Raw genomic sequence first — 25,818 nt, 5'->3', positions numbered from 1 at the left:
ACTTTTCTTTTCCACCGGCACTTTTTGAAATTGAGAAGACCAGAACTTCTGGCAATATTCAGCTACAGATTTAATCCTGCTTCATGCATTTCACAACAGCTATTGTCTCATTTAACTTCCGTGAACACTTCAAATTGAAAAGTTGGCATCTGATGACTAACTGTTCTATTAGCAACTCATTTATATCAGCTGTCTGCATGCAGAGGCATTAATATTAACAAGACAGTGCTGTGGACAGATGTATTACAAGCGCAAATCAAGTGAACTGTGTGAATTTGCTGAAGGATCTCTATTGGTGTACAGGTTTTACTTCCAGAGAGAACAAATGCAACAAATTCACAGCACTTAGGAGAGCAGGTGTGCACAGCCAGCAGGCTGTGGCATTTGGGTGGAACTGATCAAACTCCAAAGCCAGTGATTTTTGTGCTAACAGATTTTCAGTTGTTTCTCTTAGCTAATGGCTAAGCTTCACACAAAACTATGTTTTTGTGTGCAGGAGGATAGCAATAACTTTGAAGACACAAAGAATAAATTAAAAACCTTAAGTCAACAACACAGCAAAAGAGTATTCAGGAAAATCAATGCCTAAACTCTTTTCAAATGTGTTTCTAGTGCTTTGGTGAATCAAATATTTAATTTTGACTGCAAGTAGCATCTATCGCTGCACCTCTCTCAGAGACAAAATGAGAGATTTTCCTAATGGCTAAGGAGAAGCACTAGAGACATAACAAGAAATACTATGTAGGCATACTGAGTAATAACACTGAAATATTTCTAACTTAAATGTATTGAAGGATTTAAGTAGTTTAGATAAACAAGTGGACTGTAAAAATATGAGGGTTTACATTTCAGACATCATCCTGCTTTTTCCTCAGGATCATGTGAGATTGAGTTGTGGAGCTCCAATCTTCCAGGATTTATGGAATTTGGCATGGGGAGAGCCAAAGCACAGAGTTCAGTGGGGGGTTAAGCTGCCTCTGGACACAGAGCTTACAGTGGAGCTTTCCTTGAGCATCCCTGATAATGTGCCAAGTGCTTCCAGATGACGTGTGGCTACTGCGTCTTCTTCAGGGAAAACAGCCACCTGCTTGCAGATGTGGCCGAGCCAATGAATCTGGAATAGAACTTGAAAAGCAAATACCTAAATTTTGAAAAGATGGGAGTATACATGAAGCAGATGACAAGATCATGGATGAAAAAGCAAAAGATGAGAAGATGTAGGCATGGAAAGAGACGGCATGTAGTACCCTCCCCTCCATACATACTTTTACATCATAATATACATTTCCATGATATCCATGTTCAACAGAAACAGCGTCTGCCTTTTCCTGCTCTTGACAAATATGTCTACAAATCACAGTTGAAATAGAAATTCTTGTTGCATTTATCTGCATATTTTTTACTCTATTTTATACTGTGGTTTTTATGTTTAGTATTCTATACATGTAAATTCATTATCTTGACTGAGTAAATGTAATACTGCAGCATGCCACAAACAACTAGTCTACAAGGGAAAGCATTTCACAGCATGTTGTAAATATAACTAGTCTGTGATAAAGATATCCCTATCTCTAATTGAAGTAAAATAACTTCTGCTTCATAGTAAAAATAAAAAAGAGCTAGTGGGAAAAAAACCAAAAACACCCTACCTCTCAAGTATAAAATTTAAGTACAGGACTGAATAGACAAAAAAAATGAATGTACAAAGCAATGTATAGCTTACTTGCTATGAATAATGTAGTGTATTTCTGAGGAAAAAAATTGCTTAACTGCACAGCATTTAATTCATGATGTGAACCAAGGAGCATTATGCTGTCAGAAACACACTTGCTCATAAGCTCCTCGAAAGTTTTCAAAGTGTACTGAAATTCAAGGTGTGAGTTGCATCTCTGTTGGTGTAAGCAGTTTTTTTCTCTGCCTTCTGTGTCTGGAGAATGTGCTTTTCTTTTATTTCAAACATTAAAAGTTATCAGCATGAATTAAAGCCTGCAAAGAACTTCGCATTGCTGAATCTATTTTTTCTTTCTGACAAGATCAACAAAGAAAAAAAAAAACCTTTCTTTACAAATAATTTTGTGTCCTTGCATATATATATATATATATTTAATTAATTAATTTTCATGCCTGCTTTATTGTGATGTTTTGAAGAAACTAGGAGCAAAGCACTGTTTTTCAGAACAAAGATTTTAGGCATAGAAAAGAAGGAATAAACTGCTTCTATTAATTTTAATTTTTTGCAAAAATGTTACTGTGATACCCTGAGGGTTAAGACTTTGCTGTCAATTTGGTAAATATTGTTAGTTTCTACTACCACTTAGCTTTCCTTCTTCTGGGGGATGTACAGGCCCTGCAATGATTTCTCAGAATGAATTGCTCTCTACAGGTCTCCTGCTATTTTTCATCCTTTCTAATTTCCTTTTCCTTTTCTTCTGCCAGATAAAGAACAAAGATCCCAAATTGCAGAGGGACAGTCTGGAAGAAACTGGGAAATCCCTGTGACATAATCCCTCATAGCAATTGATCTCTACTTTTGAGCTTCAATATTACTTTGCTGTCAGAAAACAGAAGACAACCCACAGACAGAAATTTACTGTATCTTCTAGAGGTGATGTTTCACGGAAACGGCCCTCCCCTATTTGCTGGAAGTTATTCAGCAAATTAATTGTTAACTGAGGTGTGATCATAAAATTTTTAATAAATTCTGTGAAAAACAGTAACTTTTTGTGTCAGAATTTCTGTCTGCTAAAGTTTAATTAATATTTATCTGTTATTCCCTATGTTTTTAGAAGTAACACATGAAAAGTCAAACTTTCCAGAGTTAGAAGAAGCTAGCATGCCAATTCCCAAGGATGCATGAAGTGAATTCTCAGCAATAGAGCCAGTGCTTTATACCCAAAGATATTGCTGTCCAGTGAAACAATGCCTGGACTGCTGGAGAAAATGCAAGGGCTGTTTTCAGTGAGATTGAGGGTTGCCAGATATGTCTTAATTTTTACATCTAGATGCTGAAGTTGGTTTCAATACTGGTTTCTGCCACACAAATCTGATGGTGATATTGAAGAAATAATGTCAATGATGCTATTGAATGGTGGTATTGACAGGTCACTAGCATGTTGCTAACTTGCAGAGTACCTGAAAACCTGCAGATGCTGTCAGTGAGAGCTGTAATTTGAGCATATAGGATAAAATGTTGCCTGAAAAGCTAGTCCTGCAGCACCTGAAATTCATCCTTTCTAATTTAATGTGCACTTGTGTTATTAGTGTTATTTTGCTATAGTCCCCTGCATGCAAAATCATATCCTAGAAAGGTTAAAATCATTTTTAAAAAGTAAATGCTGCATGCATGATCTGCTAAGAAAAGCTAATTATTAAATTAATAATTATGTATTCATACAAATATTTAAGTAGCATGGAGAAAATAAGCAGTAGGGCTGCATGATGAACAAAGTGAAAAGGTATTCAAACTACCTTGAATGAGCCAGGGTACCTGTAAGAAAGCAAATACAGCCTCAAAACAATGGCTTTCTTTATGGAGTGGTCAAGTTGAGACTACAATAATAAATGTAGGGAATACAAGCAAGAATTTGAAGTGTATATGATTTTAGTGTCTTAATAGTTTTTAACTAAATTTTGTTGCATGTAATTAAGTATCTTTTAATAGCAAGATCAAGAAATTGTGGCAGATGGGGATGGTACAAGCTGAAATTCCATTGGCAGTAGACAGCAATAAAACAACTTACAAAGCTTGAAATTTGTCACAAAGGTCATATTTGAAATAGTTTGGGGATCAATTAATAACTAGTACATTCATTTTCAGACCTTTCTGTACTGACTCATGCAAAAGCTGAGATATATTGTAGTGTGATATATTAATTAAATTAATTAATTAATTAATTAAATATATTAATTAAAATCAATCTCTATTTAGTTATACAGTGATAAGGAATTTAAGGATGTGTACAGTTGAATGACCTGACCTTATTAGCTCATGAGGGAAAGCATTAGGCCGAAAGAGCAAACTCGAGAAAAAATTTCAATTTTTAAGAGATTTTCTCTTCAGTATTATAGCTCAAAGTTTTCCTGGGTAACTAGAAAATTTTGCACCAGATTTTCATTCAAAGACACTAGTCTTCTTCAACATCTCTAGGTGAAACACTTATTTTTTTCAAAGGAACAGGCTCACTGTTACAACAAAATTTCAGTACATCTATTTAGAATTTAGTCCTTGAACTTGTATATTCAAGTTCCACCACCTGTCCAACAATTTTAAGAACATTAGATCAAATCAGGAACTTCAAAATTATGGAAAAGTGACATTTAATCAGAATGTTCACTGCATTTGTAATTGGTACTTATTTGAATCCTTTAACAGTTCCTTTGTCTTGCATTCCTTCTCTCTTTAGAGCCCTTACTGAGGTTGGAAGCTAATAATTTAAGAAAATCCTTCTAATAATGTCTGCTGAATCGATATTGCAAACTTCATTGCTCTTAATGAGACACTGAGATCCTTTTGTTAAACATGTTCCCTCTCAGGCTGCTAGAGCACATTCTGTATGTTTCTCTTGTGGCCAGTAAGAAGACTTAGTGATGAGCAATTCTTATTTTAATTTGCTGACACAACCAAGCAGGAAGTTAGACTGTCCTTTTTGATAGGCACAAACAGATCTTTCTGCTTTTTTTGATTTTTAAATGAGAAAATACAGAATGTTAAAAATAATAGTATAAAATATGAAGTGTAATAAAATCAATAAATCAATTTTTAGAATGTTATTAGTTTAAAATGTACAGAAGAGACTCCTTTTCTTTGAGCAATATGTGGAAGTAATGAGTCAGAGGTTTGTTGAGTACTAGTGACATTGCTAGCCAAAAAGTACAATTTTAACACAGATTTATAACATTTTTCATCTATCATTCTCAAGCTTATTGCATTACTGCTCAGAAAATAATTACAAGGTAATTCCTCATGTATGTCACAGTAAATAATTAAGGATGATTCCACCCACACACATAATTACATAAATATCGTGTATGCAGGGATGTTATTGGTGCATTTCACTGACTTGCATAGACTTCCCTTACTTCTCCCAATGTTGTAGAACAGAAATACAAATAGATAATCATCTATTGACACCTTAAAAGTGGTTTAGTCTGTTAAAGTTAGATCTTTATGGCCATTTTTTTATGCCTTTGGGTATGTCCTCTGACCTCCAACTGCTCCTGCTTACTGTAAACCTCCTGGAGTTCCTGTGGTCAGACCTGTCACCGTGGAATTCTTCCCAGAAGAAAAATATCTTTGCAGAAAGGAGTTGAAAATATTCTGCAGGAAATATTTGGAGGCTGTAACTTGTGATGCTCATGCTAAGGCAGATACAGAGTAGGCCATTTCTTATGTCCTTGTTTTAGTTAAAATATATAGCCTTTCTTTATGGACTTTTCAGAAAATGAGAAAAACATGCTCGTATCTCCCAGACATAAAATATTAGAGCTGTAAAATTTCTCTAGGCCGAGGTAATAGTTGCCTGCTCTTCAAAGAATTACTAGTCTGTTAGATTTTATTTGGATGTCATTGGCTTAATTTAAAATAATGTTCAAGTATTACAGCTGAAAAGGTGCTCCAGAAATTTAAGCTAAAGAATATGTAAATCATTCTTTGCAGGAGCTGTTCTGAGGCAATTCAGCAAAGATTACAGGAAAAAGTGTTTCACATTCGATTCTTTTTGGAAGATCTGTTTTGACAAATTATGTATTAATGTAAATTGTCAAATTATGCCTCTTGCACACAGAATATAGATCAATATTTATCTGTATTGATTAGACACACTAAAGATTTTAGCACTTGTCTAGAAGAACTTCAATTCATAACCAGTCTTGATTAAAAAGTCATATAAAGCTGTAACTTTCATCATTCAGGAGTGTTTATGTTCAATATCCAATAGCATAATGACATTTTGGTGCTGTATTCAATGAGAATAGATTACCTTAATGCATGTACTCTTGATCTGTAACTTAATAATCCAAGTTTAAATTCTGTGGGTGATCATTGCAATTCTAATAAAAGTACACCACTGAGGCTTTAAGAAAATTATAATGAAAAAGAGATATTGAAGAAAGATACATGTTTACACAGAGCTCCTCACTACTGCAACTGCTACACAGGTGGTGAAATAACCAAGGGACCATATGGAAAAGAGATTTTTTTATTTTAATTTTTCCTTATTAGCAAGAAGAAGCAAATCCAACAGCTGGGATGGGAGCCTGCACAGAAAATGTATTCTCTGAAAAGTGCTGGAGAGAGAGTTCCTTTTCTTCATTTATATCTTGTAGCCATTTAAGGGATGACTGTAAAAATGTCTATTTAAAAATCAGCAAGGTTTTAGATATTTTAGATAATGATAATAACTTCATTCTGAGGTTATTATAAACCTCAAAAACCTGTAAATACAAAAAAAAATAAAAATAAAAATTGTCCTAAGAGGTATATTTTCCACAAGTGTGGTTGGCTTGCTTTAGGAAGCTTTATGGGCAGTGATTCAGATTTGGAGCCCTGTGGCAAAGGCTTCTCAGAGAAAAGCTCCAACAAGGGCAGCTCTCTTTATGGGCTCTACAAATGTTTTGTTGGAGTCACTTGAGGTGTAGGAACTACTTCTGCTGAATTCTGTCTCTCTGTGGTTAGATGAATTGAGAGCAAGAGTTAGTTTGAGTTAAAGAAGGCAGATATTTATGATATTGGCCCTTATCCTACCATGTTCTATGTGCACAGAAAAGTCACCATTGAGCATATCCAGACTTGCTGCTGATAAATATTGCCCACAAGTGGACCCTGAAATCATAGGAAGTTTTGATATATATCCAAGAAACTGAATTCTCATTGTCATAGGAGCAGTGATTATAGCTCATATTTCAAGATAAAGGATATCCAGAAGCCCTGACTATGATAAGGAGTATTTTTTGCCACTTTTCCTCATTGTGATTGAATTAATGGAGCTTTCCAATGGCTTCACAATGGCTACAGAATCACTAATTTCAAGACAGAACCCTAAAAATCAAGAAATAACCATACATTAATATATTACGGTATAGTTGCTGATGACACATTTTGCTGTGGCAAATTACAGAGACATATTTTAATGAAAATCAGGGAAAACCCAGTGGGGATGATTACCTGCCTTAGTGCTAGTTATTTGCTCTAGTGTTTTTAAAAAAAGTTTGAAAGACTGGGTTTTTTTATGTCTGAAGTTTTAGGAAGGACAAATTATTCCTTCTACAAAAGATTGCTATTGTATCCATTTATTTATTTAGGCTGGTTAATTGTAAAGCACAGAATATTTTCCATGGACAATTACTAGAGAAGCCACTGGCTGAGGCATTCCTATTCCCTTCTTTCTTGTTTGCCTCCAGCAGTCTTCAGCACAACTAAGAATAAGAGAATAATGTAAACCTGCAGCTAAGGAATTTAATTCTAGAAGCTCAGGTTTTTTTAGTTGTTTTGTTTGTTTTTTTTAGTTGGTTGGTTGTTTTTTTTTCCTTAAGTGGTGGAGTTCATAGCTCCTTTCAAATGCAGAAACACTTGTCACCACCTAAGGAGAAAGAGAAAGTTCATGAGGGTGAGGCATCAAGATGAGGGAGATAGAAGCTTTAGCTGGAAATTTTAAGCTGATAATTAATTAAAACAATAGGCAGAGAATATGATTTCACAGAAGAGAAACTTCTGTTCTAAATCTAGTGTCAGGACAAAAAATGCCAGGGAGCCTGACTATGTAGTGCTTGTCAATGCAATAGTTTGTGCTTCTCTTCTCCTGTTGCCATGGTTACCTCCTTGGTTTCAGCCAAAATCAATCTATGTGGCTTTATTCACTTTGGGACTTAAACATCCTGTTACCCACTGTGCTGGCAAAGTGAACATGATGAAAATGTTGGATACCCTGTCTTGCTTTCTGGGTGACCACAGTGACCATGAACACAGAGTTTGAGAAGAGGTATGCTCATGATGATGTGCCCTTGCTTAACCAAGCACTGGCCAAGGCAATTCTGCAGGAACTAATTTGAGCAATTTAAGAAGACACGGTGAGTCCCCAGGCAGGAGGGAAATACAGAGCTTGTCTTAAGTGAGGACAATAGATTAGACAGGTCAGGAAAAAAAAATTGATTAAAGAATTGGTGTAAACCATAGAGATTGTGAAGTGATAAGAAGTAGTCAGTGTGGAGTTGTCAGGGGAAATCACATCAGCATGACTAACATCTTCCTTTGGTGGGATAGTTGTCCTAGTGCATGGAAGGGGAAACCAGACCCTATAAAAACTGTTCTTAGTGTTTTCAGAGACCTAGGGAAAAACAATCTATATGAAATCATCATAAAGATAGTGCTGGTTGAAAAAGTTATTAATCAAACAGTGGCCTGAGATTTTTTTTTATTTATTTATTTTTTTGACATTTCAAATGGGACCCTGAGCAAGAGTATAATGGGTATTTGGACCAGTTAATTGCATTCCTGGGTGATCCTGAATTCATGATTCAACCTGAGTTTTAAAAACTGATCATCGCCCTGCAATCTGTAGTACTCAGGGGATAAAAGATAAGGTGAAAATGCCATGTCTGAGGGAAACTGAATCCTGTTATCCAAAATGTATAATTAAGGAATAAGCAGAAACAATGCATATGGAGATATAACAGTAGTATATGACCTGACTATGCATAAGTAACGAGATAGTAATGCCCAAAATTATCATTCAGGAACACAGAAAACACCAAGGCAATATCTAAGGCATAAACTAGTTATTCTCTGTCAGAAATAATGTAGCCTTAAGCACTGAACTCAGGATGGTTTAAGGCATGTAGTTCACTCCTTATTTTAAAATAATCATTTTTATATTTCCTTGTATTTATAAAAAAAAAGTATAAGAAAATCATTATTAATTTCTAAATTTGTAAATATATATGAAATTTTTACAAGGGATAATGATTATAATCTGATCCTTCAGACCAAAATTTTAGAGCTTAATTTTCAGGGGAAGATGCACCTTCAAAGCCTGTGTAGATCAGAAACATACATTTATATTTCTGTTGTTTGTGTGGATTCAGGTTGCTTTCAGTAGAAAGTACTGCTAGAGGAATCTAACAGTATATGTGTGACAGAAAGATCTGTGTAGTCAAACAACAATTCTTTGACACAGCTTGTTAGAAAGATGCATTTTAAGTGCAGAAAATTTTCTGGTTTGCATTAAATTGACGTATTCAACTCACATCTCTCTGTCCAGCAACCGAGCTGGCTGTTCTCAGATTAAACAGAATGGCTCCTGCAAATTACAGTCTCCTAAAGTCATGCTTCTAGAAGTTAGATATTATAAGATGAATGATGTAGTGTATCAGAGCCCAGTCTAAATACAAATTAGCAACATTACCATGTAGAAAACAAATAGACACCTTGTCCATTGATGAAGGTCCTCTCTAGGTGTGAAGATTTCCACGGGAGCTGCTTTCCAGACAGTAGCATTACAAGAAGAGCCTGGTGACACATTGTACCCCAGTCTGGTCCCTTGGGGGACTCAGAACTGAGAATATGTGTCTTGGCTGGTGCCCAGAGATCCTGTCTTCCCAGGACTCTGAGTTCTTCATGTTTCATACTGTACTGGAGGCAATGGATTGCAGACTCTTGCCATGACTAGCCAATTCCTGAGAGCAGGTATGATAGTTCTGTAGGTTTCCTACGTTGCTTCTTTCCTCTGATGCTGAAAGATATGACTTCCCTACCCTTTCTCTCTTGTTCCTACAAGGGTTATACTTCACTCCCGTTCATCTCCTTATTAAGCTCTTTATTTTCAGTATCTTGCATGTGCAGTGATACAAGACTAAAAGCATGCACTAGGCTAAAAATAATTTTATTTATTCTCTAGAATATAGAGTCCAAGTGGGATGCATGCAGTAAAGCAAAAAAGAGATTTCTCAGGAGGGTGTAAGGATCTCAGTTCCAGCTCCTGGTGTCACTTGTCTCAGTTTAATGTTTTAAGGGCTAAGCATCTCTTGTCTGGTCACAGAATGGACACTACTGCAGAGACAAATTTCACTGTGGCTGCCTGCCCTTGCTTTAGAGTTTTAGGCATTAAAATAACACACCAGATATTTGTTTCTGTCTTCTTACCACTTTTGTTAGATAACCAGTTCTTCACCAGTACCACAAAAAGTTAGGGTCAGATTGGTTTTGGTGTTAAGTTAAAAAAAACCCAACCACAAAACCCCTCACAAAACTAACACATAACTCTCATAAGAAACTGTCTACTTTATCTGCTTAAAAAGTACTTTTAAAATTTAATTTGTATGTGGAGACCAGCATCTCTATAATATGACATTGGGTGTAAAGCAAGACTTTAGCTTTTTTAGCAATCCTGTCCTATCTCATCACCATTTCTCTCACTTGCAGATTATCATGCACAATTTTTCAAAGTATGTCACATTTTGAAAAGGAGAACTCAGCTGTAAAAAGCCAAAATTGTGATGATGGGTACAAGTACAAAAAGACAAGTATGCCCTTCTCTCAGCTTTTATGTCACACTGCATCGTGTCCCATTAATGCTATTTCCAACATGGTACCTCTTACATATAACTCGAACTTTCAGAGTGCCATAATTCCAATCTAGCTATCAAAGTCAAAACAGAAACCTGCATATTCTTAAATGTAAGCACAGACCATCACCTTGCATTCTGTCACATCTTAACTGGTTCCTGCACCTGACTTTGCACCATTAACTCAAATACATACAGAATTCCAAGATTTAATCCAAACACATGGATGCATAGCCAGCCCAATACAGAAACTGGACTGGTAGTTTCTCTCACCTCCTTAACCCAGTTTCTTCCAATCTTTCATAGCTTGACATTTCTAGTTTAATCAAATGTCACTTTACTGAAGCCTCTGACCTAAGCCCAGTACTGGAGGTCTCTCTAAAGATTCACATTGATTTTAAAGACATTGAAACCCATTTCTTACACATAACAAATATAGACAACTCCAGCTCCATAACAAAATACTCACTGTAGTCTCATAGTAGCTGCCATTTATTACAAAGCAAAGCATGTCTCACAGGATGCTGTTTTATGTGAACCACTGAGATCAGAACCAGAATTGAAGAATCTTATAAATATTGAAAAATTACTACATCCAACTCAATTAATTTTATGGCATTTGTATTGAGTCTTAGGATAAATGTAAATTTTAAGCTCATAGTCATGTAAGGACTAAAAAACACCAAATATATGAATATTTTATTTTCTGTCAGAGGTACAATCTCTTTGTAGACTCAGAGAAAACTACTTCAGCAGCTAACTATCAACAGAGGTTTTCAAAGCTGTTGATTTTGTGCAAAACCTTGACTGGTCATGGCCCTGAGTACCCTGCTTTATCTGACCAAACTGACCCCATCAGTCTTGTGAAATATTTCTCCCACTGCTGTGGGCATGTCTCATTGCTATGTGGCTGCAGGGAGAAGCAGCAGAAGCAGCTTTCCCAAGAACTCTCTGTCCCAAGGCAGGCCCAATTTCTATTCTGAGCTGAGAATGCAGACACGTTTTGCAGACTGAGTTAGCTTGCCAAAACAGTCTGTGTACTTAGACCTATCTATCTTAGGAAGATATCTCTAAATTTTAGGGTCTTTTTTTAACATCATATGGACAAGGAACTCTACTAGAGAGATACAGAATCCAGGTGTTTCTTGTTGTTACTTTTTCTCTAGTAGATGACTAAAACTCGAATCCGCAAGGGGCTTACCACTGTCTTCCAGAAATGCAGAGACTTGATGAAGAGAGGTCCTTCTCCATAACCTAAACTCTGTGCTTCTAAAACTGCAAGTTCCCTGCTATATTAAGAAGTTAAAAAAGTCAATATTATTGTCTTACGAATGGGCCATCTTCAGTGACTCAAGAAACGAGCATAACATTGCTGCAAAGAGTTCACATTCTGACTGAGATTATTTTTTCCACAGGAACTAAATACAGAACAATATTTCCCCTTCTCTCTCTAATTCTCTCCAGCTCTTAGTCTGATTTATCATTTTGGTTTGCTCTATTTTTTTTTTTTTTTGCCTTCCTGTGCTGCAGTAGGCATTGGACTAACAGCTGTGTTGTAGTATATGATGCACTTCAGGTGTACGTTCAGTTTATGTGTATATAGGTGGGTTGCAAATATGTAGTGAAGCACATTTTCACCTGAGGATTGCAGATCATAATACTCAGACGTGAGAGACAGAGTATGGTAAATTACTTTCTGTCTTTGGGATGTATTTCTGCTTCCTTACAAAGAAGCAAGACACCCTTTTTTCTTATTAAAAACAAAACCCGTGCGCAATATTTGCAAGAATATTTGCAAAGGGGGAAGGATTAAAAACAATCACTAAAGCAAATGAAAATAATAATATAAAACAAAACAAAACCCAAAGAAAGAACCTCTCCCAACAAAACCTAAAACCTCTCCCAGAAAACAAACTCCAAAAAGCCAATCCCACACCCTGCTCTGGGACTATGCCATTCTCAGGGTCCCTTTTGCTTCCTGAATATTTTTCAGTGAATAATCTCTAATTACAAAGGTGCACTGTAAGCAGCAATGTCCATGCCCATGTCTTTTATCCAGATGGGATAACAAGTATTACTCCATGAGTGGGATCCAGGATTTCAGAAACATCCCCTGTGATTTCTTGCACTCAGACTCACAGTGCAGTTGCTCCATACCACTAACACCAGCTGCAGGATTACAGCAGTGATGCCTGTAAGTCAGAGTTCTCACCTGTGCAGTGGTTGCATGAAGAGAAGAGCTGTCCTAAAAAATTCTTGTTGTGTTACCAGATTTGTGTCCCAGATTGTGGGATTTAGAGAGCTACAAATTTGATTTTCTTTCATCTTCAGGGCATAATCTATTTCAATAATTGAAGCAAAAGCATTCATGAGAGTGTCAGTAGGAAGGAGAATCAGAAGATATGTGTGTCTCTGTTTACCCAGGTAATGTCATATGCAACAGGGGAAAATATTTAGTTTCCATGTTATGAATTCTTTGGAGTCATCTTTTCTACCATTCTTCAAATTCATGTGGTATGTCACATTTTTTATTCTTTTGGTCATAAGCAAAGAATGAGAATTTCACCTAAATCTGTTTTATAAAATTATGCAAATATAGACACTGAAATCCTAAGGATAAAAGCAACTTTCATTGAAATGCAAGAGAAAAATGGCAAGCAAACTTGGAAATTTGTTCTAAAGGAATTCCAAGCCCACATCACCCTCAAAACTGGAAACAGTCCATTTAGTCTAGACTCAAAGCAGCCAAATAACTGCAATTTGTTCTGACATAGACAATTTTACATTTCCTAGCTCATTACCTCTAGTAAGAAAGCCTCAGGAACACAGGATAGATCAAGTGCTGAGCAACCAACCCAGGAAGCTGTAGTTGAGATTTGTGCAACTCTGCCTCCACAGTAAACAAGATCTAAAGTAGATATTTTGTCTGATTTTTGACAGCTGTCAAATATAAAATCCAGAGACCTTATTTGCTTTTGAGAATATCACCAGGAGGCTGTAAAGTTAAGAAAACAAGAGAAGGTCTGAAGAAATGGGTGACTTACTGTTTCTGAGCTTTCTGTGAGCAACTGGAACTAAACTGGCTGTCTCTAAAGGGGCTCTGAGCTTATAAAACTCTCTCATTGCCATACTACATATATATATATATATATATATATGCTGTGTGACAGTGTGACATAAATACTGTGCAAACCCTGCACAAGTGCTGCTCTTCTTGAACAAATGTTTGAGGCAGGAAACATATTCTTGAAAAGTTCCATAGTGGTTTCTCCATAGGAGAAAAGGTTTTTCTCCTTTTATTCAGCATCCCTGTATCATATTGGTTTGTGTGAAACCCACCGAGAATTTCTGCTCTACTCTTCATTTTATATGTATCTCTAACAAATAGATTTTCAATTCAGTTTTACGAAGTGTATTGATTATCTGAGGCAGGGTTAATTTAATCCTCATTTCTCCTCAACTTACAGAAATAAGGCACTAATTATATTTTTTTCATAATTTTCCCACTTCACTTTTGTGCGCAGTTGGAAAGGTGCCATGCTATCCCATCAGGTGTGTGGATGTTGTTCAGCAACTAGCAAATGGAATAATATTTAGACAGGTTAAGTGAAAAATTCAAGTGCTTCAAGTCTGCTACAGACTAAATAGCAACATCATAAACATTTAAAGACGCAACTATGCTAAACTTGTAATTCTATCTCCTAGCTTGGTAATAGCTGTGCTTGCTAAAGGTGGGTGCTCTCGTCTCAGACCAGTTGCTAGGTCAACTCATTGGAGGCATTCCCTAAGATGCATTAAAATCAGCCACAAGATCATCAGTGAACAGCCAGGCATGCAAACAATTTATTGGGAGCAGATGAATGCAATTCAACTTAACACCATGTAAATGGCCAGCTGGTGAGAAGGGCTGTCCCTAGTAGGGTGTTGAGAATAGTTGTGGGCTATTGCTTCATTAGGCACTGTGCATTTGCAAACTGGTAATTTTCCTGAGCTCTGTGTCAAAATTTCTGTATCACAGCAGAAATCAGAAATAACTTCCTTAAATCCAAGTTTTTTAATGAATGAATGTACCTGATATCAGAATCGAGCTAGATACATTCAGCAAGGATTTCAGGGTTATCTCAAAGGAAATAATCTATTATTATTACTAGAAATATAGTAATAGAAGTATTCCATTACTATTACTTGGGTTCTCTTACAGTGAAGCACATCAATGCTGTGTCATTTTAGAACAGACCTTGAAAATTAATGGTAATTTCACTTATCCCTCTAGAAACAACTTTGCCACATTGCTAGAAGTGATTTTTGTCCTTCATTCCACGAGAACCTGGTCAGCCCTGAGCAGCTCAGCACTGTGTAATTCTTGTGTAACATGTATGTGTCATGCTGCACATCTTCTCGTTCACTGGAACGTGGCAGGCTTAAGTGCAGTACGAACATAAACCTTGCCATATTGGAGCAGAGCCACCACTTACCTGATGCAGCTCCACATTGCCAAACATAGCCAGCTGGAAACGCTTTGTAAATTGTAAAAGTCCTGGAAGAGATAGCTACAAAAAGCATTCCCATGGTAGTACACCAAATAAGGAGTGGATAGGGTATCTTGCAAAGGGTGTTTTTAGCTGAAATCAGCTGTTTTATAGTGATGAAACCATCAGTTGGTTGTGGGGCTGAGGATCTGGTCAGAATGTAGCCCTGGACAGCTCTGCTGGGGAGCCTGAGGATGTTGTTCAGTCATGGCAGCAGGGGACAAAAAGACTTAGAAACACATTTTTGGCATTTGAGGTCCTATCTATGATAAACCAATACATGGCAGAGCATAAAACATCCGTGGTTCAGTACAGTTTAGATCAAAAAAGGTAAAATTCTGCCTTCATTTTTCAGCTATACATTACTGCCCAAATACTGCTGTGTAGAAAAGTATTTTCTTTCAGCAATCTGACCTGAGGCAGGGCATATTGGTTCCTATTTTTTCTGCCAGAACATTCCAGTTTGCCTCCACAATGAGATTGCTGATCTGAATGAGGAAATCAGAATGTAAATTTTCCTACACTGATTATAAATTGGAAAAACTCTCATCATCAAAACAGACTCACTTTTGCTCTACATAAGGCATAAATTGATCTATTATACGAGACCTGCCCTAGAGCTGGCTAAGCCTGGAATCCTGATCAGCAGAAAATGTTAATCTTATGTTGCATATTTGTGTGTTACATTTAAAATATTCCATCAAACAGGTTTATGTGAAGTCACAAAAGAGGGAGATATCAACATGAAGACCTAGCAAGTTTGCATTCCTGAAGCCATTGTAAGACTTGAAATGAGAAAGAAATACAGCAAAACTACAGCCATAAAAATCCCAGGCTCTCCAGCATTTAGCAAGGATTGGTGCTTTGTCACTGACACTTCGATCAAGTGCACCCCCAGCAAGTTTTCCAGTGACACAAAGCCTGCAGTGCAGCTGACACACAAAGGGAAGGGATGGCATCCACAGGGACCTGGGCAGGATTCAGAGGTGGGACTGGGTGAACCTCATGAAGTTCAACAAGGCCAAGTGCAAGGTCTGGCACCTGGGTCAGGGCAATCCCAAGAGATATAGGCTGGGCAGAGAATGGATTGGGAGCAGCCCTGAGGGGAAGGACTTGGGGGTGTTGGTGGAGGAAAAGCTCAGCAAGACCCAGCTATGTGCACTTGCAGCCCAGAGAGCCAACCTTGACCTCAGCTGCATCAAAAGCAGCATAGCCAGCAGGGTGAGGGAGGGGATTCTGCCACTCTGCTCTGCTCTGGTGAGATGTCCTTGGAGTTGGATGGGGCTTTGAACAACCTGGTCTAGTGGAAGGTGTCCCTTCCTGTGGCAGGGGTGTTGGAACTAGAAGACCTTTAAGGTCCTTTCAATCCAAATAGTTCTATGATTCTATGAAATCAGGGTTCTATCAGACTCATCTTCATTTCAGTGATGTTTAGCTGAAACACATAAAATTCTTATATGGTATTTTTGTGATGAAACTCAAATAAAAACAAGTTAAAAACGTGTCTTTCACGTAGAATCTTGAGGCACCCAGTGCAGTGGTTCAAGGTGTTTCTTGGACAGCATGATGTGACTTCCAAAAAAATTGTGAAAATCAGGAAGTATTCACCTATTTTACCATTTGAAAATATCCTCAGTGTTTAGCTGAAGAGGATTCCATTGAGTATTAGTTCTATTCCAGATTTATCAAGTACTAGTTCTATTCCAGATCAAACAACTACTATATTGAAGGAGACATATAGCCATAGAAGGAAGAGGAAAACTGAAGGACAGCTACAAAAAAGAATGAACCGAATTTCACTCTTCAGAAAAACAGGAAGAGAAATTGATGGTCTGCCAGATTTCTTAAGAAAACAAAACTACTTAATTTATAAATGGATGATGCATGACTCTAAGAAATTATATTTCTGAAGAAAAGAAATGGTAAGGCCAAGGTAATAAAACAACTAGACTGGACAGACTTGGCAAAAAGGAGCTGAGAAGGTGGGTGTCTGAAAATACCGGCATAGTTGGCTGCCAAAAATGTACTTGAGAAGGATTTCAAGATCACAGAATGAGCTGATTGATTTCTAGATGACAATTACAAGTCATTAAAGCACCACAAAGCAATTGCTAATGGAGTATCTGCAGAAAACAGAATTAAGGACAAATAAAACCATGGCTAAGCAAACTATGCCTTCTCCTTGATGCATCAGAAAACATCTCAGATGACTAAAAAATATGATGAAAGCCCTTTATAGAACAAAGATGTTAGGAATAGTTAAACCCCAACAACTGACAAAAATCCAAAATTCTCAGGAAAACTCTTGATGACAAAATGGTCCCAGTTTTACACATGGCTACTTGTGAAATGCTTCTTACTCTTTAGTAGTGCTGTCAAAGCCAAAGCAGGGCTCAGGATCTCTGCTCTGTATTTCAAGGTTTTCATCAGACTTTTGGTATGATATGACATATACTCTGTCTTAGTGTTGTTTAAGTGGGGCTGGCTGCAAATCCCTTCTCTCATGATCCCCTAACTTAAAGGAAAGAGGCATTGCAAAGTAAATCCTGCTATTCTTGTTTTTAACCTGACTGAACTGCTGCTTTGAAGCATTTAATTTCATGCTGGAAGATGATATTGGGAATTCAACTGCAGAGTTACCTCTAGCCACTTCACTTAAAGGACAACTACAGTTATACTGTGCTTCTGTGTGTTATGAACTAATGCCTGATCAGGTACATACATCTCTCTTTATCAAATCTAGAGTTGTGTTTTCAAGCAAAATGCTGATGTCTCATTTTTTGTAGAAGTCCTTTATTCAGGAGAGTGCATAGACTATCTAATGCAATTAATTTAATTAAGATTAGTCAAATAATACTGAGAAATTTTACTTGTGTGCAAAAGTCAGTTCATATGGGATTAATAGCAATGAAACCAAAAGCTGAGAGAAATCATTATGTATTGATTTTTGCTATTTTATAGCATCCATATTTACCAAACTTTGCTGAGAAAGGACAACTCATTGCTGAAAAATAATAAATTCAGAACAAAGCATTAAACATGCTAAATTCCAGTGGTTCTGGCAGTAGTAAAAAAATAACTGTCAGGACACATTCCTTCTTTAAAAATGTTGCCATTGATAGCACTAGAAGAATTTAAGATAATAGGGCTGAAGTTATAGTACTGTCATATTTATTTTTTTCAGAATAAACTTTTGAACTACAGTAGAATAATGCAGGAACATGGTGCATTTTTCAAAGAGTGTTTTACAGTGCTCTACTTTTAAACTTGTCAGTACTGACTACTGGAATGAATTATTTTCATAGTATAGAGTTCTCACTCCTTTTAATGAGTATGTGTTTGCATGTGTTTGTGTATCCATAACATTTAGATTTTAATAATTTAAATGAGAATTTCATTAATTTGTTCAGTTATAGTGACATCCTAAAAGACTATTAAAAATACAATGCTCTTGTCAGAAAAGTGTAACACAATAAGCCAGAATTTATGGTTTTAAGTTAAGATGCAGATTCTGGTTGAAAGAAAATTCAGGGTTTCAATTAGTGGGAGAAGAAAATTATATTTTGGATAACTGAATGATTAATAAAAGATTTTTTTACTTATTAGAAAGGACCACTTGTGAGAAACTGAAATCATATAGGCAATTAAATGAGGGCTATACAACATGATAAAGCAGAGCTTACTAATGAATTTTTTCAAGAACAGCAAAACCACTTCTCCAAATCAATGTTAAAGGCTTCTAAGGCCCAAAGTGAGATGTACACATGTAGACACTTGCACACACACATGCAAAAAGAGAGAAAAGTCCTTCAGTGAGGGACCCACATCTTTCACAGAACCATAGAAGAATTTGGTCTCAACTTAGAATTGTCTTTGTTCCTCCTATTTTGTTGAAAACTGTGACTCAGAAACACTAAAATAACTCACAAACAAATCTGGGACTGAAACACATTATGGGTTTTGCAGCTGGCTAAGATGTTGGGGATGGGGAGAGGTGTTCCCTAGTTACTCACTCTGATCATCAAACTGTCAGAGTTCCCTGTCTCAGAATCACTACTTTTTGCCATTTTTCCTTTCAGTGGTAGATATGGTAGTATTCAAAAAGAGATTTTTAGTTTGATGATACTGATAGACTTGGAGTTAATAAGAAACAATCCAGCCAATTTTGCAAAAATACGTAATGCCTAATGATAGCTTATATAAAGAAATTAGTTCTATTTTCATGACAGCAAGTTACAGAAAAGTGCTGCAAGCACTTGATAGAGAAAATGTGGAGGCACATGTTTGAAACATGATTGACTGGGATACTGATTTGGACACTGTTGCAAAGAAATATTCCATTTAGTGTAGAATTTTTGCTTTAGTAATATGATTAAGAGATCCAATAGAGCTCCAGATGGACCTTTTATTAGACAGATAGCTGTGACAGCTGGATGAAAGATACGTGTGTATGAAGTGCAGTCGACACAGATTCTTGAAGAGCTACCCAAATTACAAAATGTTTAAAACTCAGTAGCTTTAGGTAATTGCCCTTAGCACATGACACTTCTCTGAATCCTACCTCTTGAGCCCAGGGAATCAAGCACCAATTCCTCTTTCATTTGTGTCTAGACAAATCTGAGAGGCTTGCAATGTAGACGAGTAGACTGCTGTCTTCCCTGCACTCCATCATTGTGTTTTATTTTATAGTACCACAAAACACCTAACAAAAAATTTTTGTAATGTTTTAGAGAAAATAATGTAATATTTTGTAATGTTTGGTCTACAAACATCTATAACTCTGCCATGTACAGTGAACTGCTATTTTTTACATTATTTTATCTAAGAAATTTTGTAAGCAGACTGCTTTCACGTTTCAGATTGTAGAAAAGAAAATTATTTCAAACTTTAAATTACCTAAGTAGGTGAGTTAAGAATAGGGTTAGGTAAACAAGCCTTCACACCAGTGCTACACATAGGCAGAGAATTCATGAGAAGATTATGGGTTCCTTTCTCTTTTATTTTATTTTTTCAGACAAAAAATATTTTTTTTCAGATTTTTTCATTAGATACTTCAGCTTATACTTTTTGGGCTAATGTGTCTGACAGGCACAAAGCATAGCACACTGACCTCAAAGAAGGTTAGGATCTTTCATGACTCATTTATTTCTCAAGCACATGTAACTCAGGCATGTTTTCTCCCAGTTTTTCAGCATGGATACTTTAATACTGTGAACACAGTTTTGTGCACTGCTTGGGTTTTCACAGAATGTAATTCTTGACCCAGTGAGGCAAGTGACAAGTCAGCAGCTTCCTTTACCCCTTCTTAATCTTTCATATATTTTTTTTCCACTTTTGCGCACTGACAACTCCTTGGTATCCAATTCCTCAACAAATAAGTGTAGTTCTGTAACTCTACATTTTCTTAATCAAGTGCCCTTTCTCTAACAGAATTTCTTCTTTCCATGATGCTTATGCAGAGTATTTATTGAATCAGTGCTGGCCTCTACCTCTATTTGGAGATGGCCAAAAAACCCACTAGCACTTCTCACTAGGCAGTTCATTTTGTTAATTTCACTTAAGAGTCTTAGAGTATCCAAACTCAAATAACATGACCAACCTACAAAGGTTTTTTGCTTCTATCCTTCGTGAGCAAATCTTAGAGGGATTGTTTATTCAGCTCCCAGAAGACTCCTGCCTGAGGGTGATACATTCTGTCCTAGGGAAAAGAATAAGGCAAATTATGCTCATATGTTTTACAAGCACAGAAGCTGATCAGTGGCAGATTCGGCTTTCTGGTACAAGGATCATGACATCATGGGATACAAAAGTGTCTCTCCTGGTTAAAGTAGAGAGTGGGGAAGTTTTGAAAAGGGTAAATGTGACAGATGGCTGTTTTAAAGCAGATGTGGGAGAGAGTGTATCTTTGAGCCACGTTTCAGGGTTGTGGTGGTGGAGTCTCAAACACACCAGTGGGCACTTGCCCTGCTGTAGAGCAGGACCCAAAGACAAATGAATATGATACTGAAAAAAGACAAGAAAGTATTTATTTTACTGTGATTTTTAAGAAATTTTACCCATTTCAAGGAGTCAATTTAGATTATAGTCTCATTTGGAACCTTTCCAGAGGGGGGATATTGGGGTGTTGGGTGGGATTTTTGATTTTTTATTTTTTTTTTAATTGCAGTTGCCTAGGGTTATATGCCTGTATCTCAAATAAGGCAACACCTGCATTCCTTCTGTTGGAAGGCCATTTCTGGGAAAAATCTATATTTGTAAGATCATGGTACACATGGTGCAAATAGGAATCTTGTTAGTTACATTGACATGGATAAAGAAAACCTCATTACACTAACACAGTTAGACTGGGAGAAATTAGAATATGAGAGTCATGGCAGGCTGGTGAAGATTTGCCTCTTGTCTAGGCTCTGTAGGACAGATGCTTGATTAACTCTCATCTGCTTTTGAAATGCAGCTGTTTTAACTCTGAAAAAAAAATATACCATCCAGTATATGTGCTATATCCTAGCCTTGCCTCACCTATTACACAATGGAACCTAATTATCCTCTTTCCATGTGCATATTGAGGCGTTGGTTTCAAGTATAATAGAGGTGTAACATAAAAGAAGCAATTGCAAGTTAAAGTCTGCTGCACCATGGAGCCCCTCAGCACTTCTATTGTGCATTTTGATGGTGCTGTTTAGAGTTATGTCAATAGGCAGAAAAGCCTTAACTAGCAATTGATTTTCAAAAGAGCTGATTTCACAGGGCAGCACTAGGGGTGCAGCACACAATGCTACACCAGCTTCTTTATTCTTCAGTCCCAGGCAGTTAAGAGAAGAAAAGTCAAATGCTGTTTATTCATAAAACAGTATACAGATGGCTGTCCAGTGACAGCAAGCACCAAACAAAACTCAGTGTAATATTTTTATTTCAGTTTCAAAATATATTAAATTGCTTATAGAGTTATTTTTCCTCTAGCAAACAGTAACACACATAAGAATATTATTAATGAAACAAGTTAAAATACAATGACTTTGTAATACAAGCACTTAAATTATATTGTGCTGTGATTGCAGCAGCAGCAGATCATCAGATTTCACCAGATATAATTCTTGGTTTATTTCAGGGAGTTTTATGTCCTGTATCACGTATGAATTCTTGCACATATTGAAAAAGTTACGTAGAACCTGAACCAATGAGTACTCTGGGATCTGATTGTTGTTTATTTAATTTATCACAAGTGTGCACAAGACCATTCCACATCAATAACTTCAATAACATCCGAGAGACACACATGCACCTAGTCAGCAAAAACCATAGAGCATTCAAATTATTCTTTCACTATTCATTATTCTATATAGCATGTGGTGAGAGCTCAAATGCTAATAAAGAACATTTATTAGTCATAATAATTCCAGAATCTTAAGGAAATATCATGAGCACAAAGAAGGAATAACTATTCCCCTGATAATGCTTGACAGCATCTTTTGACTGTAGAAGACAGGAGGGAACTTTGAGAATTCACACATTTATCCTCAGGTATTTGAATTGTGTCAAAGTCTGTTTGTAAAAAGAACATCATTGTAATGGGAGACTCTAATATTTAGTTAGATGGTATGAAAGAGCACTACTTTCCTGAAAGAAGAGTTTTTAGGAGAGGCAAAGAAAGGATTTAAGAATTCTGATTTACATAGGTAACAGGTATGGGAAATCAAATAATTCTATTTTGTTTTGCTATCAACAAAGAAATAGACCATATGTGAGCTATTGGGCTAAAACTGTACATTTTACAGTGGTCTACACTTCCTGAACAAAGAAAATAAAGTGTATTTTTACTCAGAAAAGATGAATTAGAAGAAATAATTTTCAAAACCCTCATAAACTAAAAAAAACCCACAACATTTTTTTAAAAGATCTTAAGAATATTTTACTCAAAATTTGCCTCAGCTATATAATGCCATGACCTGAGCTAATTAGTTTGAGATCATTGGTTCACTTAACATTGCATAAGAATTTCTGTCCTTTTTAAAACTAGCTGGGAATAAAAAAATCCCTGCATTGTTTTGATATTCATTATCTTCAAAAAGAAGGATTACTAAGCTTATTCTCTCAAGACAGACACAGCCTACTTTTTCTGTAGATGTGAAATACATATGTCTAATAATTTTGTATATAAAAGAAACTTCTTAGGTTGTTTTAATATTTATTTACAACTGCTTAATGCCTGGCTAGAGAGTTGAATATACTGCTGAAAAGAATTCAATCATCTGTTTTTTCACCTTTAAAAATTATTCTACAAAGTAGCTCTAAATAAAAAAACAAGCCTGCATTAGAAATAAAAGACCACACCTCTGAGGTCCTCAGCACAGGAAGGATCTCAGCCTGTTGGAGTGAGTCCAGAGGAGGGTCACCAAGATGCTTGGATGTGGATGGATGAGGAAAGGTTGAGAAGATTAGAACTGATCATCCTGGAGAAGTAAAGACTTCAGAGTGACCAAATAGCACCCTTCCAATACCTGGAAGGATGCAACAGGAGACCTGGAGAAGGATATTTTGAAAGGCCATGTAGTAATAGGACAAGATAGGCTTCAAACCGAAGGGGAGTAGGTTTGGATTACATAGTAAGAAGAAATTCTTCACTGTGAGGGTTGTGGGGCATGGGGCCATGTTGCCCAAAGAAGTGTCTCATCCCTGGAAGTGTTCCAGCTCAGGCGAGGTGGAGCTCTGAGCAACATGATCTAGATATTCCACTGTCTAGTGGAAAGTGCTCCTGCCCATGACAGGCAGGCTGGAGTAGGAGGATCTTTAAAGCTCTTTTCCTACCCAGGCTATTTTACAATTATATGAAAATACTCATTTTCATGTGAATGACAGAGCAGAGATTAACATATTTTTTCTATGGAAACATTAACACTGAAGGAAAACTGTTAGGAGAAAACAGATGGAAATTTCATGCAGTCTTAGCACTCTACATGCAGTGAAAAAAATATATGAAAACAAACTGTATGAACTTTTGGTGCATAATATAATTAAACTCAGATTAAGATCCAGGTTTAGTATTTCAAATCAAGGTCTTCGTATTCCTGAAAACCTAAGAACTCTTCCTGTGGTCATCAGGGATGTCATTTGAAACACTTTCCAGGACCGTACTCTAAATTAGTATCTCAGTAATCTAATAGATAATGATTATTGCTGGGTCCAGTGAGTTCTCAGGATATCTGCAGCTGGCACACCATGGTGGCACCCATGCACAGAAGGCCACACCTGCTCAGGAGACATCAGGAGTCAGGTTTTTTCTGACCACACTGACCTTGCTCCTGAGCACAGTACTGACAAAGATGAGTTTTCTGTGCCTTGCAGGGGAGTAAAAAAGTAATCTACTTCTTTTGTTGTATTTGTCTCAGAGAAACAGAAACTGCTATAGTGATTTTTTTGGATTGTTTTCTCCTCATATTGTGGATTTAAAGCCTTTTTAAAGTGTTTGTGTTTTGTTGGGGATTTTTTGTTTGCTTGTTTGTTTTGGGTTTTTTTTTGTGGTTGGTTGGTTGTTTTTTGTTGGGTTGTTTTGTTTTGTTTTGTTTTGTTTTGATTTGTTAGGCTGTGCTGTATCTTGAAATTCAGACCACGTATCTTTTTTAGAACATTTTGGAAAAAATTATTTTTCTGTGTAAAATGACGGTATCTTTTCTGTCCCTAAACAAGTGAATATATCTTCAAATCTCTGCATTAAAGAAATTAAGAAAGTTGGTGAATTTTTTGGCTAAAAATCATCTAATGTCTTCAAATGACCACTGATTATTCCAGCTTCAGATAAATGTTCTTTTCAGTCTCTAAGAAAATAACAGTTGTTAGGCTTGGAGAACTTTGGGAAAGTTAGGATGTGAGCAGGAAGGCTTTCCAGGGACAGTGGAGATGCAGTTTCCCTGAGAAGGTCTGCTACTTGCTCCAATCATTCTAGTTTTCCACTGTAAAATATGGATGTTTGAAGGAAGATCTAGCTACTTACGATGAACTTAACAATTTCAAGTTCTGATTATAAGACAAGCAGGTATTGGAGATTTATGTTTTGGTATTCAGAAATAAAAGTTCCAGTGATGTACCTTGATTTTAAAAGCATATCCCTTGCCAAGGTGGAATCAGACATTCAAGTCCAATAGAGGAATCAGCTGGTCTACTGCTCAAGTGGGTGCTGCAGTAGTCTTGGAATGTGTAGTGCCAAGGTTTCCAGAAAATGGTGTTATCACAAGTGGTCAGTGCTGCTGTCTTCCACAGCACCCTTCAGCTGAATGAAGATGTTTCATAGAGATTATGAAACACGTGAATTGTGTAAAAAGTGTTTATTGAACGTTTCAAACCGTCACTTCCATAGATGGTTAGTCAGTAACTTGAAAAGTGCTGTGATTGTTGTTTCTTGTAGCTAGAACCAGTGGTAGATGAGGAGCTAGTGAAAGTTTTATTCTGTGAGCCGTTCCAAACCAGAGTGAGGAGACAAAATTTCCTGTGGAATAGCTTTTCTGAAAAATCTTCATATGGATCTTTCAGAATGTGTCACTGTACATGTAAATAGGATATATTTAAGTGAGCATGTAACACAAGAAAATGAAAAAAAATGCAAGTTTTATTTTGATTTTATTTTTGCCCATTAACTGCTTTGAAAGGATCAGTCCCTGTTGTAAGTTTAGATTCTACTGTAAAACCTGTAAGTAAAGATTTGATCGCTTTTATCAGCTGTTTAAGCTTTAGTCTTCAT

This window comes from Pseudopodoces humilis, chromosome 3 (assembly GCF_049639895.1).
Source record: "Pseudopodoces humilis isolate 2021_Gansu_Grassland_sample_001 chromosome 3, ASM4963989v1, whole genome shotgun sequence".
In the NCBI taxonomy this organism is placed as follows: Eukaryota; Metazoa; Chordata; class Aves; order Passeriformes; family Paridae; genus Pseudopodoces; species Pseudopodoces humilis.
This window is presented reverse-complemented; position numbering follows the sequence as displayed.